We start from the raw sequence: 18,742 nt of genomic DNA, 5'->3' as shown, positions 1-18,742 counted from the left end.
TACAGAATGTCTCCTGTGCAGACTAAGGGCTTTGCAGAGGCAGGAGAAGGTAGATGGGTTAAATGTTTTGATGTTCTCTTATCATGAAGTAAAAGGCAAGAACATGTTTTCTGCATGTACATGGGATAATCTGTGTAAAAAGAAGTAGTTAACACTACTTGTCTTGCAAAAGGGCTTTCATTAAACCAATAATGATAAAATATGTACTAATCTATTGGACATAATATTCGAGCATAATATAAACAGATGACTGGTGTCATCTGTTGTGCAGGCTGTAAATTGATGCTCTGGTAAGAGCATAAACTACAAATAGTAAAAGAAATCTGGATTTTAGGGGTATTTTTTCTAATTTCAAAGAATGAAATAGTATTTTACATCCTCCTTTGAGAAGGCTATAGCCATTCAAGAGATTTGAACTTTTTGTCCAGGTATTTAGGGTAGACACTTCTTGCCCCTCTGAATTTAGATAGCAATTGAAGTGGTCCTTGATGAGACACATGGTGATAAGACAGCCATCTGTTTAAAAAGGGGTCCAATAAATCTCATTTTCAGTGACTGAATTAAAATACCCTTTGTCTTTAGCCCCTTTCATTTTATTATTTTTTATTAATTATTTTTCATTTACTTGATTTTTTTATCACATTATGTGGAAGACAGGAGGCTTAGAACCTGGAAATAGAAATTTAAGAAAAGGCAGAAGCCAGGTAATAGTAGTACAGCTTGAGATGTAGGATTTCCAAAAATGTCAAAGGCATGCCAATAAATGCATTTTTTTACAGAATAATCATAAATTTTGCAAAAATCTGAAATCAAGTCTTTGTTTTCTGAAGTTTAATTCTCAGGAATGGGAGACATTGAGAATATTTAGCACACAGAAATTATTAGAAGGCCTATTTAGGACGTAGTTGTAGCTTGTTTACACTTGAATACCAAGAAATAGACCACCAGAAGTAAAACCTCCCAGACCTCATGAATCCTTCCTAGAAATTTTCCTTCCCTTCCCACCCTCCTATTAGTCCTGATGTCTCAAATCTTTGAAGATTTTGAGGGCCCTTGGTTTCCCATGGTTTCAATGGAAGTTGCCAGGAGTAGCTTTCACATTCAGTCACCCAATGTATTCACTCCCTCTACAGGCTGCTGCAGCCAGGAACTGCAATATGTCACACTATAAGATATTTTTCTAGGGAGCAGGGCCTGTTTTTATGACAAAGAGCCACACAAGTGCTTGCAAAGACACCAAGAAAGGGAAAGACACTAATTTTCTCCCCTCCCATTTTCAGCAGGTGAGTACTCGACACCACTTCTGTCTTGTTCTGCAGCCAACTGGCAACTTGCCTTGTCCAAAATACACCTTTTCCTGTGGTGGTGGAAGGCAGTGACCTCCCCATCATCCAAGGACAGCCAAATGAATGAGAAACCCTCCTGATTTCTTCTTGCAAGAGCACAATGTTTATATTCATCCTTCTCTATTTTGAGGCAGAACACACATTTTTATCCCTGCCTCATCAGGTGGTGCAGGGGGTTGCAGGCAGATGGTTCACAGTCAGGCTCCAGATTTCTTTAATCCCTCCTTTCTCTTGAGGGCATTAGCTAATATGCCAGCTAAAAACACAACTAGAGCAGTACTTACTGATATTATTTTGCCCAATGATTGCTGATATGGAAGTTCATACATATGCACAGATTATTTTCAATGAAATCTCTTAATTTCATGGTTATATCCAAGTAAGGTTTTGGGTGCTTTAAAACTGAGCTAAGCAAGGTTCAAATTATTGGATTTTACTCCAGTGACTGTCTAGATTTTATGCTATTCTCTGAAGCAGGAATTGTCCCTCCAGGCTGATTGCCCTCAGCATGGGAGTTTAGACCTGTGCCTGTTTTGGTGCTACATTCTTCTTGCATCTCTTTTATGGCAAAACATCCATGAGACTTAAAAATGTTTAAGATGTGGCTGCCTGTGCAGAAAATGCTTTAAACATTTTTAGGCAGAGGAAGGTGCCAGACCAAGTCCCCACTGCCTGCACATCTGTACTAACTAGGTTCTTACATAGCAATTCCTCCCACAGCATGAAAGCAAGCAATGAACACATTTCAATAATTTAAAACCAGATGAAAACAACCTCCAGGGGAGACTGTGAGCTCCATATCTCAACTAGATGGAATTTCTGCAGCCTTCATACAGGTAACCACTATACGCTAGAGACTGTGAACACAAACATCTTTTCCGCTGGCTCCCTTTGCTGACTGGTTTGGGCTTTGTTTTAGTGTGCTTGTCACTATGGACTGGGCAGGGAATGCAGGTAGCAGCTGGGGGTTCTGGATTTTGTGACAAGGGCAGGTACTTAAGAGTTACTACACAGCATCTGAGCTGCTCGTAAGGGCCCCTGCAGCCCCCACACGTGAGTAGAGAGGAAGAAGAGTGTGCCAGCATGGAGACACTGCAGCACAGCACAGTGACCTGCTTTGGCTCTCTGGGCCACTACATGGTGAGTTAAATAAGCCTCAATCTGGGGCTTGGGGCAGCTTTTTTGTTTCAATGCTGTTTAACTTCTCTGGGTCCTGTAGGTAGTTGTTGCAAAAGTAAAAAGCACACAGCTGCCACAAGTTTGCCATTATTGGATTAACAAGCTGCAGAGGTCCCTCCTGTCCTTTCCTGTATAGCATTGCTGTTCTTACTTGAAACTGGTTTTGTCACCAGTGACAGATTGCAAACTGCCTCACCTTTAGAAAGTTGATGCTTTAGGCTCTGTATCCATTACTGTCACTTAACACATTGAGAGAAATGTAGAAACATCTGCTTCCATGCAACATGCTACAAACTTCCTATGAAAAAATCAGATGTGATGTTTTAACAGCAAATATTGCTTAGCATGCAAGGCAAGTTCTACCTGAGATAGTCAAAACTAGTGTCACTGAAGTAGAAAACTTGAAATGTGCCAGCTTCCTGGGCTGACAGGAATAGTACAGAGCAGAAATATTCAGCCCTGTTTGTTCAGGAGGCACAGACACCTTAGAAACTTGTGGCACACACAGAGTCACACATGAAGGATATGTATTTGCTTTTCTCTGTCATTTTGGAAGCAGCCACTGGAGCACCTGGTTGGAAACCACTGACAGAGCTCTCAGAAGAAATGAAAGGACAAAGTGTGTCCCAGTTTCTGGTTAATGAGAATTAGCAGATTTTGTGCGAAAATACATTCAGTCGTATAAAAGTTACGCATAGACTACAATGGGTAAATGGCAGAGCTGAAAGGACAGGAAGAGCTGTGGGGCTGGAACCCCTGTAGCCAGCTGTGCAGTGCTTCATCTCACCATTCCTGCTGCATTGCTTTTTTTAATGAAGTAAATGTTCATAGACATACCAATCTGGGTCACTGAACTCAAATAATTCTGCAGGCACTTCAGCCCAGTAATACTAAAGAAGACCTCAAATTATTTGAACTACTGATACATCTGATGCTCTTTTATTCATTATTTTCTCTGCATTATTGATTGTGTCTTTTGCTTGTTTGCTCAAAGGGAGTTAAATTGTATTCAGGAGCTGAAGGTTTGTAACATCTGACAGTCAGTCTGGAGGTACCTCCTGGCTTCCAGGAGATTAATTTCAGAATGCTAAACATGTGCATATTCACTGGTTTTCAGTGATCTGCTAACATCCAGGAGGCAAGAACTAACAGGAATCTGAACTACCTCCACCCTGCTGGTTTCTGCAGACAACACATGCAGAGAGAGTAAGTTGGGGTACACCACAAGTGCAGGCTTACTGCGGAGGTGTTTGGAACTTGTGCCCTTGGCCCTACTCCCTTTATTGTCTAGCATTTCTATATTTTGTAATTAATTTCCTGGGAATAAATTCTAGTCTCTCCGACTGTCCAAAAGGTTTTTTTCAGGAAATCAGTTTGAGGATTTGAGAATGCTTTTAGCAAATACTTGTACTCAGAGTAGAAAATCAAGTACATACATTAGTATCCGCTGGTAGTTCTTTTTCCTTCAACAGCCTCATGGAACACTCAGCTCATTTTGGTGAGGACACATGTCAGACAGTCTCTCTCCAACTTGCTTGAGTGCAATGCAATTTAACACAGGTCAGGCAATCTAAGAAGAGTGTACAAGGCCAAGCAGCTGCATTTGCTCTTCTGGGAAATTGAAGGGAATTGAAGATTTCTCATTATGTTTGTGCCTTTGTATTAGAAAGGCAGTTTATTCCAGCCTCAGAAGTTTGCTACCCAAAACTTCTGTGTTAGCACTTGGCTTTTTTTTAGTGAAAGACTTGGGGGGGGGGGGGGGGGGTGGGGGGGGGAGAAGAAGAAGACAGAAATGGGGTTGCATTAGGTAAAACTGCAAACAGAAGGGCAAAAGCAGGCTAATACAATGTTACAAAGTAGCATTGTGGTCTTTTCTGGACAGTTTACAGAAAGATGCTGGATTTCAGTTCCCTGTCCACTGTAGTATCTTCATTTATCAATATGACTGTACTTCCTGCATTGGAACAATTTGCCAAGAAAGTTGTCTTGCACAGCAAATTTTGAGAGTTTCAAAAATACAAAATCTATTTATCAGTCTAATCTACTGATATGTTTCTAAAAAGTCTTTTTGTATAAACAGTGTTCAGCCATCTCTTTTAATATGAAGAAGCTTATCTGATCCTAATCAGGTTTTCCATATATACAACTTGACCAGTATTTTATATCAAGGGATAAATTAGCAAACAAACATAAGGAGAAAAAAATAAGTTCTCTTCTCTAGAGAACTCACTGAATGTATTTCACATGTTGGAAAATAATGATAATAAAATAATGATAACCTTTCTTTCTACAATTGAAGAAGAAAAAGATGAATTTATTTATAGGACTGTTTGCTTATGAAAAAAGTATTGAGGGAACTACTACATTAAAGAAGAAAAAGGATTTTCTTCTATTAGTTTTGCATATTATCTTCTGGCTAATTTTTTTTTTTTTTTGGACAAGTGTCCTGTGATTCCATATTAATGCTCTTTGTCCCACACTGATAAGCACCCCCATATGCTGAAGAGCTCTGTCATGGTGCCATGTTCTTAAGGAAAAGACAGGATCTCTGGAGACCACAGCTCAGAAGTGCCCTTTGGGTATGAGCAGTAATTCCCCAGACTTAGTCTGGATGGGATGACTGTTTAATGATTCATTAGGCTCTCACTAAACAATATTTGGAAGTTTTGCTGTTCCATTTACCAGTACAAAAAACATTACTACATTCTTGCTCTTCCTTCACTCTCCTTTCCTCTTGCATCTTAATCCTGTTTAAGTCCTGGGCTCTGAGCATAAAAAATAGATTCATGTGTATTTGCAGAGTTCCAGAATATCACAAGCACATTTTCTGTTTTGACTTAGGTCTGGTGTAATATAAAAAAAACTATAATAACATTAGCTTGCAGCTCCTTCTTTCAAGCATCGGATAGGTGTGTTCTTTCATCCTCCATGGGCAGTTATCATCAATTTATAATTAGGCTTAGCTACTTCACTGTAGGATTCCATGTAGTTTTTCTGCTGGCATGTAAATAATACTCTTGTAATACTCTCAGAAACTACATCCTTCTCTCTCTGAAGTAGTTCATTAATGTATTACTTTCATGTTTTTTAAGATAGCCCAATTCTACACTCTTATGCTCAGAAGCTGTTGGATTCTCCTAAAGCAGAGACTTGAGGGCAGCATAACTGTAACATGAAAGTCTAACCCTTAAATGCTGGAGTCAAGTGCAAAGTTACACCCTTGTAGGCAAAGTTTTCTCCAGAATTACTTGGAAGTCAATATGGCATTTGTCATTAATGCTGTTAATTGGAGAGGGAGGCAAGCACTCTTCCCACAGTTTCCAGCACTCGTACTTGGGTGCACCTAAGAGTTGAGGCAGCAGTGCTGCTTGTGAGGATAAAAAGCATTTCTAAGCATTAACTGCATTTCTTCCGCTGTTTGAATGAAATATGCTAAAATACTCTAATATAGTGACAGTAGAGTAATATACACCATAGGTAAATGGTAATAAGATTTGGGCAAGAGGGAAAGACACTGTGCTCTATCATGTGAGAATCCCAGGCATGCCTTCAGGATCAGGTAGAACCTGCTCTCCATCTTTGCTCACTGTGTGTCTGCTTGCAGTGATTGTTTTAGGATATTATTCTGAAAACCTTTTTCTATTTCCAATACACATTCATTTGCATTCACATGGGATAATACTCTGCAGTTGTTACTAACTAGATGCTGAATAGCCTCTTCCAAATAGAGGTATTGCTCAACAGGAGCAGAGGAATTTGAATGAAAACCCATAGTTACCCAGTGGGAATGAGGAATCATTTCTAATCTTCTCTCTGCAATTTCTATAGGTCATTGAAACACATGGGGTCTTATATGAATCCTCCATTATCTGTGGAGGAAAAATCCTTGCAACTTTACAATAATTGTGCTATTCTGCAAGGAGAACTGTGAAACCATGGCTATATTTTTAGGCTCTTTAGCCAAACATTTTTTTTCTGTCTTGACCTGGGTCTGCTTTGTGTTTAATTTGGAAATCTTTCCAACTCAAAACACATGGGAGTACATCTCTAGTGTGAGGCAACTCAGTAGAGAAATACCACATCACCTCCACATAAGAGCTTTTGGATATGCTATTATGCTTTGCAGACAATCCTTAAGCTGTGCCAATTGTATCATGGTGCCTGCGTGTTACAAAAATTGTGCATATTAAAACTGAGATGGCCTGTGCTAGGGAAAGGCCAAGGTAAGGTCTGCTAGAAGTTTGTGCTGACTAAACATCCTTGCTTTAAATCTTCACTCACAGTAAGAGGGTGTGAAAGGGCCATTCCAGAAATACAGCCTCTGATCTCTGCCTACAGACAGGGAGGTAGAGGTTAAACCCCAACTTGTCAAGTCCTTTTTAAGAATCATTAATATACTAATCCCATTGAGCAGTCTGCTATGGTTGGAGACACAAAGTGATCCCCAGACATGAGAAAAAGCCCTGATAACTGCCCAGGGCTGCACTCAAAAGTTCATGTACAACAGCAGGGCTCAGTTAAATCCTCAGTTACTGTGAATGCCCTGAAAATCTGGCATTTCCAGCTATCAGACATGCAAGTTAGGGGCTCTGCAATTTTGCAGACTGCTGTTTTGCAAATCAGGCTCTACAAGGCTAGAAGTAAGTCAGGAAAACAAGTGAGGCAAGGGGCAGCCAGGCTGACTGTTTGTGAAACCCTTCTGTTGGAAACAGGCTCCATGCCAGCTGTTCTTTTCTATGATGTTTCCCTTTCAGGTTTGAGTCCACTGTCTACCTCTTCCTCTTTTGAAGATTTTTTTTTCCTTTGAACATTGCATTCTTGCTTTACGGGGAAGCAGAGCCATGGGAGCACCAGAAAACAAAAATGTAGCTTGAGAATCCAGTGTTCAGGCCTCTTACTTCATTTGCTTTTGGATATTCACACATATTCAAACCCCTTACAACCTCAGTCCCTGCTGGAAGCAGTGGGTTTGCCAGTTCCCAGTTTCTTTGAGTGTTAGAGGTATTGTTAGGGCATCATCTATATCTGGAAGAGAAGGCAATTACTTTGAAACCTATGTAGTAATTGGGATGTAATTTCCTTAAAAAAGATGGAAAGACATTTTTTCTTTTTTCCTTAAAAATATAGAATCCCAGCTTGATAATGCCTAAGAAAACTCGGAAACACTTGCTGAGCTGGTTGAAATAGATAATCCTTAAATAGATTCTCTATAGGCAGTTACAGAAATTTGAATCTGCATTATTGATCAGCTAACTGTTGGAAAAACATGGTGATGTACAGACATGTTACACAATCTAACCTTGTTCATTCATGCTTCAAGGCACAGCCTAAAACAAGTGCCCATGTTAGTGTTAGAAGGAGGAACTTTTTTTTTTTTGTTGGTTTTTTTTTTTTGTTTTTTTTTTGTTTGTTTTTTTTGTTTAAAGTAACTTTGTCATGTCTCAGGCTGTATATCCACACCAGAAAGAGAAAAGGAAATCAAAATCTTTCTTAAGGTAATTCCCCCTCTGGAGAGCATCACACTGTGTCACTGGTCAGCCCAGACAGACCCACCTGCTGCTGCCACCTGTCCCCAGCAGCTCTCTGCATCAGGTCATCCTCCTTGTAGCAGCAAAGGTTGGGAACCTTTCCAGTCCCTGCCAGGGGCTTTTCCACACAGAGCACAAAAGGCTTTGTCCAGAGCTGTACCAAAGCCAAGCCTAGCTTTGTGTTTTCCTTTGTTTTCTCCAGTCTGACACTTCCCAGCCAGCACAGTGGAAGATGCACCATCTGAATCTGATTGTCTGTAGCCACAGCTGTGTGCTAAGATGCTTGTGTTTTCAGACATCTAATGTTAAAAAAAGACTTTACATCTTTAGTAGACTATACACCAAAAGTGTCTTTCTTTAGAATAAGTATGTATTTTGTAGCACATTTTCAGGAGTTGAAAACTGCATGGAAAATGGAAGGTACTGCAACTGCCATGAGTGGTAGGTGCAAAACAAAGATTTCCCAACAGATCAATCACAGAAGTCATGTTGGGGGAAGAGCTTAGAGCTTTGTAAAGATGAGGAGGAGAACATGGTCCTTCGTGGCCAAGCAGAGAACAATTGCCCAGCAGCTTCCTCAGTTTAAAGTTGAATCTCAGGACAGGTGTTGCTCACACAAGGCAGTGCACGAGGCAACCTGAGCAAGGCACCAGGACTGAGGCTGCTGCAAACTTCTCTGTGTAATGGAGATCTCTGGGAATTTTGCAGCAAAAACACATAGACAAGTAGTCTATGTCAAACACATGGTCAAATAAAATAAATACATCATAACTACAGAGACTCTGAGACAGCTCACTATGTTAGATCAAATCTTCTCAGGCTGCAACAAGGGAGAAGCTGGTCTTATCTCTGTTCCTTGGTACAAGCTTCAGAAGACAGAACAGTGATAACTAGTTTAAAACATGTCTGTGTGTCTGCAGAGGTGGTTTCAAATACTTTTCCCTTTGGGTGAATAATTACAAGACAGATCTAATAATCTGCTATGGTATCTTTAACAATCTAGTTCCTGTGTGTTCTGCCCTTTCAGGTAGTCCAGTTTCTTTGTAAAATGATGTATTTTAACCCTGGTCATAGACAGGGTCACACAAACAACAGATCATGGTTTTCATGTCTGAAGCATCATTTCATTACTGTTAGAATTACTATTAGAATAAACCGTGACACAAATATTACCTTATGCTGAAAAGGCCATTTGAGGAAGCTTAAAATCAAAGAAAAAAATCTAATCCTCCATGTAAACCACTGTCACTTGAATAACTAAATTGCTAAAACTGTAATGCTGATGGAAAGCCAGAGCAGAATTCAAACCAGTTTTAAATATGTGCAACTCATTCCCCCTGTTCTGCCAAGTCATCATCCAAAGAGGAACACACAGACACACAAAATGATTCATGCAGGAAATCCAGAATACTGCAGAACTCATCTCTCTGCTGTGACAAGCTCATCCTAGTATCATCTATTTTATTTCCAATGGAAATATCTTTCAAGACACTGCTTCCATGTTTTATCCAGGTTACTTGGTATGTAGTATGAGTGACATACCTTGATACAGGCAATATTTAGCAAATACAGCACAGTGTTTCCTGAAGTATGTGTTTCTGCATTACAATTCTTCAGGCTGGAGATGTCAGTGCTGCAGACACCATTTAGACAGGAGCCAAGTTTACATCAAAGAGAAGAGGAAGAAGAAGAAGTAGAAGAAGAGGAAGAAGTAGAAGAAGAAAAAGAAGAAGAAGCAGAAAACATCTGTTTTCTGATCTCCAGAAAACAAGTACAGCTTGGTACTTCTCGGTACCTCACCATTTTTTTGCCTACCCTCCCTATTGCTACTGCAGTTGCTCTCTTCCATTCATGGCCTGAAAGTCCCCATCCCATTTTTACAGGTTTTGAGTAGAATCCTGCAAAAAGAGTAGGTCAGAGTAGTGTGTCATGAGCAACTAGGATGCTGCAGGGCTTGCTTTGGGGTACAGCAAGTCAGGGCTGCCCCCTGCTTACAAAAGCTGGTGTCTGGTTGTAAGGCATCAAAAAAACTACAGGTAATGAAGAAAATATAACTGCACCTTAAAACTGGTATTTTCCAGCATCTGTGTCTCATTGTGAAATTCGATACACATTTATGGAGAAATGACCAAGTTGCAAGGCAGAGTCTTTCTGGGGGTACTGTTCTGTGTTTTGGGTTAAAAGCTGAGGGATGGGGGAAGCACTTGCTTGGATGGGTACAGCAAAGCATCGTGGAGCTGGGCCCTGCTGCTGGCCTTCCCTCTCACCACTGGCAAAGAGGGAGCTGACACGAGTGTAGGCACAAATGCTTTATAAAGGACAAAGCAACTTCCAGTAATTTCCAAGACAATGAACTTCCATTGCTTTAACAAAAGTTTGAAAATATTCTGTTCGTGTCTCAATGTGGCATGTTTTTGCAATTAAAATCTCCTTTTTTGTGAGAGTAACTTTACACTCTAGGTTAGGGATCAAAAGCATAAAAACATAACATGGATGCACCTGAGTAAGACATAAATTAAGCAAAAGTTAACAGAAAACAAAATGGATTTTAAGTAGCATTTTAATCCACTTCTACTCCATGACTAAGTCTTTTGAAAAGTTGGCTTGACAACACAGAAGGAAAAAAAAGCACACTATTTTTAGAAACAGTACAAAGGCTTTCAAAAGGTTTTTAGAACTTTTTAATACTACTTTGGTATTCTGACAATCTTCCTCAATTGAATACTCCCTCAGCACCAAAGATCTCAGTGGTGCTCTCAGGAGAGTTCTGTGGCACTTCTCCTTCCAATAACCACCATAGTGTTGCCCACATCTTTGGGCAGATTCTCTGCCAAATCCTGTAGGTTTGCTCAGCAGGGGAGAGAGGTATGAGCAACAGGCTTGGCTTTTGTTTGTTTTAGCTTTTTGAATCATCAGAACGTCCCCTGTGTAATTTTTCCAGTGGGTTTTGGTCTCCCCACTCCTTGTCCCCTTTGGTATCTGCCTGGGCAATGCTCACTGCTACCTGTACCTGCATTATAAAATTTTATTTAAAAACTTCCTAATACTGCCAATATGGAAGTGCCTTATTTTAGGGTTTTTTTCTAAAGTGCTTTTATTTCCCCTTTTGGTCCCACAGCAACTTTTGCTGACTGTCTGTGTTAACAGTAGGGCAAAAAATGGTGGGAAAGGTCAGGAACTCCAAGAGATGGAAGGACACAGCAGTGACTCTAGTAAAAGGCTTCTTTCTGCTTCAGGCAGTGCACTGTGACTGAGCAAATGGGAAGCTGAAGATAAGTTAGAGGAGAAAAAGGAGATTACAAAAATAAAGGCTGTTTCTCCTTGGGGATGATCTCATATCTGAACAACTGAACTCTCACTTCCTCGTCCTTTTTCTTCTGCTTCTTACCGATGTTGGCACACGGAAGCCAGGAAGGAAACAACAAAACAATTTTATGGAGATAATGTTATTTGCAAATATCTGAGAATGCTAGTAGGAATCACCATTTTCCTTATTCATTAAGAGGTTTTCAAAAATATTTCCTTAGCCCAAACTAAAAATGAAGAAAATATCTGAGAAATGTTGGTTTCTTGTGGTTGTTTAAAAGTAGCAATAAGTACTCATTGCAGAGCAGTTATTTAACTAGGACTGCCTCCACACAAAGGAGATGCTTTTCAGGCTCTGCCAAAAGCAGAATGGAAGCCACTGACATAGGACAGATTGCTCAGAACTCCCTTCCTGCAGCTTGCTTTGGCTGTGTGGCTGCACCCAAGCTGGGTACCCAAGCCTCTCTGCAGGTGTGAGCAGACACAGAAGTGGGCTGTGCAGGGGGAGGGCTGAACTTCAGCATCCGTGCACAACCCAAACACACCTGCTGGTAGAACACAGCTGCTGGTAGAACAGTGCAGGAAGATCTCCTCCACACAGGCTGTGTAGCCAGGAGCTCTGCTACCTCTGGTACCACAGTCGGTCTGTGCCAGCCTTGCTGCTCCTACTGCTGGAGGGCTCTCTGCTTGCCCCAGAAATAATGAATGGTCCTCTTGAAAGTGAAACACTGAAATACATGGTATTTCTGCATACACTTGCAGGGGATTTTTAGGTAGCTTTAGCCTTCAGAGTTTGGAAGATGGAAAAAAAAATGTTATGGGAGTTAGTTTCTTGATAGCTCACACACAGGCTCATTGGGCTCTTTGTTCTCATTGTCAAGGGAAAGTAAAATACCTCTAGACTGAAAACTAAAGAATCTAGCCATCCCAAGCAGGTTATGGCATGACCATAAACAGAGAGCAGTGCCTTGCCAGAGAGGTTTTCTCTGCTTTTCTGTGGACCCATGCCATTCCACAGCAGCCCAAATCCCTGCTCCCCAGAATGTTGTGATGCAAATGGCAAACATGGGCTTCCAGCTCCTCTAATTTTCAGGCAGTGGTATTAGCTGAGATGGAAGTTTGAAATGGCAAGCCATGAGTGAAATTAGTGTATTGTGGTAGAGTGAAAGCATTCAGGCTGACTTCAAGTGCCATGCATAAGTAAGACACAATTCTCTTTCTCCTGCTTAGCAATTCGTTTTCTTTATACTCCATTTACCCTGTATTAAGTATTTATAAGAGATCACTACTTTAAATCCCCTTTGCAGTCAGCATGTGTATGTCAAGACTCATGCCCATTTGCTGAGGCTGTATAGCCAGGAAAACACACTGAGTGTAATTGCTGCTGTGAAGGTTTTCACTGAGCAGGTAAAAAGTATGTAAGTGCTTTATCAAAAGAAGCCATTTTTTCATCTGCCCACTCTTATGTATGCCCAACTCAAATTCATTTAGCTAAGAATGCTAGCATGTGCTTGAGAAATAGGTGTTAAGCTGGGGAGAACCGAGTGAATTTCATGTTTTGTAACTAGAAAATTACTTTCTGCCAATATAATAAGCCAATGTATGTGCCGTGTCTACAAGGCGCAGCGTGCAGTGTGGTACTGCACCCTGTTGGTCTGTGGTGTTATGAAAGCCCAATTGCATTCTCAGTACAATATGAGGCAATTTCTTTTATATTAAACCTTTATTTCAGGCAAGCTGGTTCCAAATGCAATGTAGGAATAAGTGGTATAAAAAATGAAACTCATCCTGGCAGAGAGAGTGTGACCTATAAAAGTGGGAAGAAAAAGTTGTGTTAGAAAAGCAGCTGCGATTGAAGTGTTCTCACTCACTAGCCAGTGCATGGAAGAAACAAAAAAATAATCAGCAAGCAAGGAGAAGGAAAGCAGATTTTCATGTTACTTATAGGGAAGAAAGAAGGATGTTTTAAATCCTTAGAAGAATGACTCAAAAGTGTGGTTCAGATGTCTACAAAAGAGTGAGTTCAGGAGAAAAACATTTTGGGAACCTGGTGCCAAAATTCAAATTCCAGAAAAGGTAATGAAGTATGTGCCTGATTCAGCCTTATTTCCTGAGTACATGGCTACTGAACTCATTTTAACTCAGTAAGATGACATCAAGGTGGCCTCCCAGCAGGGGAGGAAGAGCAGGCATCTTGGAAGGGGGCCAAGGCAAAGGACACAAGTGCCAAGGGTCTGGCAAGCTGTATATGCAGTAACAGTGTCATCATGAAGTAGACAGCAGGATTAGGGACATCACATCTTACAGATCAAGCCAGACAGAGAGGTTCAGGTGCAGATCCTTGGTTAGGACTGCACAGAAGCCTTGCCCGTGCACCCTGCTGATCATTTGGTCATATGTTCCTATGCCATTAGCAGTGTTTCATAGCTGAGCCAGGAAACAGTGCATACTCATCGGGTAGCCTTTGCCCAAGCAGCCTGCAAAACTAACTCATCCTGTTGAACCACTGACTCAGTGTTCACACAAGACTTTAACTTCACATATGTCATTGGCCTTAATAGTTCTTTCTTCATCCATTCCTACAGGTTACCTGTCTTGTGCCACCACCTTCTTGGAGGGGACTTCCCAGTGAATGCAGAGATCAGCCAGTGGTTGTCATGGCCTTGCTTGCTCCCATGCTACTGCCCATCTTCCCATGTACAGAAGCTCCCAGTCCTGCCTGGCCTTTTCTTTATCAGTCTTGGCCTGAATAACTTTCCTAAGGCTAAATAGGATAGAAATAAGCACCAAAAGAAACAGCTGGTTACAGTAGCTTCTGGACTAGCACCTTAAGGGAATGGGTTTTAGGATGTTCATTTGGTGAAATCAGAGTCTTTTAATAGTTGTTGACAGTATTATTTTATATCCCATGTATTGTAACAATATCAGAAATTATGTGGAGATAGGATTGGTTTTTTTCTCTTTAATACACAAGTTTCAGTGACTCTTTGTCTCATTACTTCCTTGGAATTTAAACTAGGATGTAGCACAAGCTGTACATGCCTGAGCATCCAAGTACCTAATTGTCACTTAAGTCCATGACTTTGCACAATCAGCTGTGACTTTCCTTGGGTGTTGCATTTCAGGTAGGGTTCCTACCAGTGTAGCTCTTCTGTAACAGAGCCAGGTGTTCCTCTCCTCACCTTTGAATGCAAAGCAGCCCTTGCACTGGGCAGCTTTACACAGTGTTTAAACCAGCCAGGAAGAGTGTTTGTGTCAGCAGCTGTGATCTGCTGATCTCCAAAGGCTGACAGAGCTCAACACATGCATATGGGCAGGAGCCATGCCTCAAAGGCTGCATGTTTAATTACTAATTTCTATGAGAAACCTCTGCATTTTCTTGCTCTCATTTTCTCTTGCACTTGTGTGTAGCCCCCAGCAGCAGACAGCTTCATCCCAGCAGCCATTTGTCACACAGTCAAAGAGAGAGTTGCCACCACAGGCAAGAGGCAAGGAGGGGAGGTGAGAGCCAAACACCCACCCCAGCTCTGGCTCCATGCACCCACCAAGAGCAACTCACTTAGGAGCACTGCAATCAACACACGAAGAAAGGCAGCGTGGTGAGAAGGCCGCAGTGCTAGAGCAGCCATCAGAACCACCCCACACAGGGGGAAGCAAAATCAGTGTGAGGTAGAGAGAGCTGTGGTGAGGGTCACATGTGCACCACAGCCACACAGGGGAGCAAGTCAGGCTGCAGCCCAGAAATAAAGCCTCTCAGGAGCCCACCTGCCCTAACAGAACTGGCTGAAAGCTGCTGGACACTACAGGGCTGGCCATGTGCTGCTACTGGAGACTTAGAGGCAGCTGGAATGGGGACAGCAGGAAAGCAGGCAGCAGGGTGGCCACAGCACACCAGTGTCTCTGGGCAGCCCCAGGGGCTGCTGAGCTCCTGCACTAGCCTGATGCAAACCTACTTCTTCACCTCTCCACGGGCAAGGTCCTTGGATTATTAGATCTGCAAAGTGACAGAAACATGGAGTCTTCCTCCCAGTCAATACCCCAGGAGCTACAGCAGGAACCATCTCCTCCCTGCCTGCACCCAGCAGGCACCAGCTGGCCTCGCAGCTGAAGGCAGAAAGCAAAAGCAGCTATCTTTGCCAGGTCCAGCCCAGAGCACCCAGCAGGATTTTCCTGTGTTGTCTCCCACGCTTTTGCAGCCCTTAGCCATGGGACTCTGCTGCCAGGCCATGCCCTCTGGGACACTGCCAGCCGTGGCACTCACCTGCCAGCCAATGCTGGGAAGGGTCAGCATACCCAGAAAGTCCCATCAGAAGTCCCCCTTGCCCACACTGAACAAAGAACACATCAGCTCCTCCCACCCTCTCTAATTAATAGTCAGACAGGACTTTCCATCTTCCCATACTACAAGTTAGCTTGAGGCAGACCATTGTCACTCTGCTGGGTTCCCATGCAGGAGATGGAACTTTGCTCAGGGGCTTCCAGCTACCCTGGGACAGTTTTGGGATTCAGAGAGTGTTGATGGGTAACTTTACAAGGGCCAACACCGATAATACCTTGCAGTTAGATGGCTGAGCCCTTGGCCTTTCTTGTGTGATATCTGTATCTGCCCTCTCGCCTAACATCACAATTACTGGGTTCAAACTAAGGGTAACAGCAGGTATTCAAAGTGCACAAAAACAGAAACAAAGCTTCTGGGAAACTCCCCAGCTCTGGTTCACTTCTGCTTTAGCAGGTGGAAATAGCAATATCCTCTGTCGCCTCAGGGCTGGATTACAGGCAGAACATAATGAGTTTTGTGGATTTGAGGTTTAACATGCAAGAAGCAGCAAGACCTTCAACACAGGAATAGAAGAGTGGAAATGGTGATCCAGCATCATAGCTCTAGCCTACTACTTTTGAAAAAGAGAAATTTTAATTTTCATTTGACAAGCTACCTGAGACAGGTAAATTTGCTGAAGAGCAGTCATGAATATTGTTGTATTTCAAACCACTGAGAACAGGCCTACTCTTATCTGTTTTCAGTGTTCTTCATATATTCATCTTGATGAGATATTTAAGACTGTCTTTTCTTCCTATGTGAGCTAATCCCTGTCTTTCTGTCCCACTCGTAACATGTAAGAATATCAATTGCTTATCCTACTGTTCAAACTGAAAAGAAAGAAAATTTAATTCTAAGCTGACTCATTATTTTATGTTGTCACTCATCCCCAGTCCCTTGACAATGAGAATATCAAGGCAAAGTTTCAGCCATTTCATCTTCTTCAGACCCCCCCCCCAGAGATGTTATTGTTATGAACACAGCCCTTCTTGCTTTATTATTTCACTATAACAATGCTGAAGCAGTGCAGCCAGCCAGAGGGTGACCTCCTGTGATTCGCTTGCAGATTTGCAGGGAAATCTGGAAAAACCCTGAGTTTTCAACAATTCAGGGTTTGTCTCCCTGCATTACACTCACCAGGTGCTTCCCTGGTGGTGCTAGCAGGCTTCATGTTGCAGGCAGACATTGCTAGGGACCATGCTCCAGGTTTGCTCAGGATTTGCCACTGGGATGGCTGAGAGAGACACACTGTCCCCCAGGAGTGCTGGCCCAAATTTCCATGACAACAGATTTGGAATAGAGACCTGGCATGCTGAATGACAGAAGGTCACTGCAGCAAAAAAACCCCAACCAAACCCAAACCAAAACAAAAAGGTATAGGGGGACAAAAGAGCAGCTGGGGAGGAGATCAAGGGACATATTGCAGCATGTTCACCATATTTGCAGTTCGGAGTTCATTGGCTCCATGTGCTGGGGCTTTTGAAACAGCATTTTAAGAAGCAATTGCCATACAGAAAAAACCCCATCCAAGTCCTGTGTATTTCTATCTGCTACTACTTTTATTTTTTACTGTAATAGAGAAAACAGAGAGCAAAAATATGTTTCTTGCCTTGTGGATCTTGTGATATAAAGTCAGGATGAGAGACAAGAAGTCTGGTAGGCAGACAAAAGGAGAGGGTACTGAGTCCAGTTCCTTGTAATCTATTTTTCAAAGTAAGTAATTTTTAACTCTATTTTCTAAGGAATTGATGTAATATAATTGCAGTGACTGCCTCTCCTCCTATCTGCCTTCCCACTGTGCAAAGATTCCTGAAGCTATCCTGCTATTTTTACCAAATCTGCCAAAGAAGTAGGAGTCTCAAAGATATTTAATTCCTACGAGGATCAAACAATGCAGGTGACTGGTAGAGAGGGCTGAGGAAGTGCCCCGGAGGAGGAAAGGGTAGCTCAGCCCTCCTCCACTGCAGGACACAGCACTCTGCTGTGTGAACAGCATGTGCTTGCTGGCACAAAGGGCAGCACCTGTGGAGCTCTGAACCCCACAGAGCATATGTTGTCTCTTGAGCTGCCAAAAATATAGAGGCAAGAGAGAAAGATAAAGCACCACCACCAGTGAGGAATTAGTGAAAACATGATGTACAGAAATGAGGGAAAGAGTAAGAGATACAGCAGAAATCTGGGCATGAAAGCAAGTGCAGAGATGGTGAGCAGGTGACCAGGATGTGTAGGAGGATTGTTTGAAATTATCTGTAGGAACTCTGTGCATAGAACAAACACTTAGAATTAACTCTTGTGTGTTGATGAAACTACATGCCTGGGAAAAGTGCTGGGTTGGAAAACACGGCAACCCCAGTCCCTTTAGATGGAAGAGAGGTATAACAGTCAACAGCAAAACATTTGCCCCATTAGTACAAAATACCTTCAGTGAAGGGTGAGCCTGTTGCTCACAGAGCCTATCTCCTGTTTCCATCCAGGGGTCAATGCTAGAATTACTGAGCAGTGCAAGGGCAGTGGAAACATTTTGAAATGTGCTCTGTCCCTCACTTGCAGAGCCACTACACTTGAATATATGTGCTTCCAGCATTCCTTCTCTTCCACATGCACACACAGAACTCACTGAAATGTTTTGTTCAATGCTGTGATCCACCTGCAAATGCTCCCAGACATCTGCCTCTGACAAAGATAAGGGGTGTTTTCCCATGAGTACGTCTGCCATTTATAGTGGTTATGATAACACAAATACATTATAAATATCTTATATTTTCTGTGCAACTTCATTCTCGCCTGGTCCTTGAGAAAGCAATAAATCTCATGTTCACTGGTGTAAGCAGCCTTGAACCACACCAGATACCCACCCCATCACCATGGCTATCACAATGCATTTCCTGTGCAATCCCTACTCATCCCGTGCCTCCCCATGAAATCTTCATTAGGTAACACTTGTCACTAATGTGTGCTAATTCTTTTTCTTGCCCACACCTTCTTGTAGTGACACATGAACTAGGAAGGCCATAAGTAGAGCAAAGAGAAGTGCATCCTTGGTTACCTTATTCTGAATAGCAGTG

The sequence above is a fragment of the Lonchura striata genome, chromosome 1A, assembly GCF_050655825.1.
Source record: "Lonchura striata isolate lonStrDom1 chromosome 1A, ASM5065582v1, whole genome shotgun sequence".
NCBI lineage: Eukaryota > Metazoa > Chordata > Aves > Passeriformes > Estrildidae > Lonchura > Lonchura striata.
This window is presented reverse-complemented; position numbering follows the sequence as displayed.